Source organism: Telopea speciosissima, chromosome 6 (assembly GCF_018873765.1).
Source record: "Telopea speciosissima isolate NSW1024214 ecotype Mountain lineage chromosome 6, Tspe_v1, whole genome shotgun sequence".
Lineage (NCBI taxonomy): Eukaryota > Viridiplantae > Streptophyta > Magnoliopsida > Proteales > Proteaceae > Telopea > Telopea speciosissima.
This window is the reverse complement of record NC_057921.1, coordinates 18,400,544-18,402,953: the sequence shown is the minus strand read 5'-3', so window position 1 is coordinate 18,402,953 and position 2,410 is coordinate 18,400,544.

Below are 2,410 nucleotides of genomic sequence, written 5' to 3'. Positions count from 1 at the left end.
ACTAAGTCAAGATGCAGCGTCATAGGTAACATAATCCTATGAGGAACACCAAAAGAGGCTGGGTTTGAGCATAAGAAGGACTTTAGATTGGGCGCACAGTCTTTGAAACCGAAGAGAAACAAGATGAGGTTTTCAAAAACTGATTTTTTTTTTTTTTTTAAAAGAAAAGGTAAAATAAAATAAAGCACTTCGAATTACTTAAAAATCAAAAAAATAAAGTGGACAATAATCTCCCTAGCAACGACACCAAAAACTTGTTTGAGTTAAAATAATACCGCAAGCGTACGGGTCAATCGTAGCTATGGGTCGAACACGAGGAGATATACGCCACTCTATTTAACTAACTTAAAAGTAATGCAAAGTGAACCGAATCGAATTGAACTTGCTTGCATGAATATTTGAATAAACTTACCATGGCTTTCTCTTCTAAATCTCCAAGTCTTGTCATCAACATAGGAACTTAGACTAGGAAGCCTTAAACTAAAACTATTACAACCATATTGAAGACATAAAATTAAAGCATGAATCAAAAGCATTACAACCATGGAATTGAAAGCATGAAATCAAAACTAAAAACAAAAAGCAAAAAACTAGAAGGAGAAAAGAAGAAATTTCATTAATGAATTGAACTAAAAACTGAATTAAAACTAAACTAAAACTAACTAAAAAAAAAAACTGAACTAGAACTAACTTAAAAATTAACTAAAAAAAAAAAACTCACTTCCAACCCGAAGGGCAAGGGGTATTTATAGGGGGAAGGGAGAAGAGAGAAAAGGGAAGTGGTAGGAGAAATATTCCCTAAGAAAAGATAATATACTCTTCTCCTCCCTCCTTTACATTGCCTTGAATCCCAAGAAAAAAATAAAAAAAATAGAAAGAGGGAGAGAAAAGAATCCTAGATACATAAATCTTCTATTTATTAAAAAGTAATTTTCTAATTCTAACTTGTGCTTCCTTTTCTTTGTAGGTGTCTTCTCCAAGCAATGAGATCAAGGCATCTTTGACTTTTCAACCTTCCATAGATGAGAGAATATCTTTCAAAAAAAATCTATCCCAAGTAGAATTCTAAAAGTTCCCTTGAAAAGTTGGAGGAGAGAGAGAGCAAGGGTGATGACTAGGATTCCACTCACAATTAATGAAATGTCAAATCTGTCCTTCAAAAAACGTAGAGCATGTGATGCTTATAAGCACCTCACTGTTGTATTCGTTACGAAAAATCACCCTAAATAGATCCAAATTTGGTCCAATTTGGAGTTCGGGAGCCCAAGATATCTTAAGTTGAAGTTGTACTGCTCCAGAGCCTTCCAAATGGAATCTTTCGGCTTACAGAAAGATAAATTTAGATACTTACACTAATGCCCCTATAATCCAAACTTCCGCTTTACTTTATCCCCAGCCAACTGTCAAACAAACCCTATCCACGGAAACGGCCGTAACTTCTTCGTTTCAACTCGGAATCAAGTGCCATTTGAACCATTGCAAAGCTGACTTGACGGGCTATGCATCCATACTATTAACACCTCAAAATTATACTAAGGGGCCCACTGTAATCACATTCAAATTTGATTGATTGACGTAATTCTTTCAGTGTTAATCCAAACTTAATTTTCTCGACTCCTAGGCGCTTCTGGCTATTCTTAGCATCTTTTGCTCCATTTTCACAAGAATTCACTTAAAACCTGAAAAGCACAAGAAAGCACCGAAGTAACTCTGTCCAATGTGGTAAAATGTATGCTTTATGCCCTAAGATTTCACACATAAACGTGCTCATCAGATTCCCCCACACTTGAACGTTACTTGTCCTCAAGTAAACAAAAAGAAAAACTAACCTAGAATGCAAAAAAAAAATCTTAATTCACTTTCGTAGGAATCACGGTTGCACTTAGCATGTGCAACAAGCCTTTGAACCCCTAGGTTACCCCTAGTGGACGAGTTGTGTCTCGTGGGTGTTTGCAGTGAATGTACACTGAAAATTCAATTGTAAATAAATGCTACAAATTTTAATCATGGCATAAGTAGGATAGTGCACATAATCCCAAAAAGTGCTCAACTAAAGATCAAGGAGCCAAAGGTTCCCGCACACTTGAATTTTATCACCCCACATCAATTCAAGTAACAAGCATGCATCAAGATCAAGGGATCTCCTCATATTTTTTGAACACTACTCACCTTCATGTAAACCACTCATAGCATCGATGGAACCAAAGACTTAGGCATTGAGTATTGTTGACCATACTTTCTTTTTTCAGGCATTAAGGCAAAAACCTTTTCTTTTTCTTTCTCAACCACAAACTCTATTTCTACTCCACTATTGTTCTCTGAATGACATGGTGGAGCATACACCAGACACCCAAATACTTGGTAGCTTCGCTTTTTGCATATATCCATAAGACATTGAGACATTGATGGA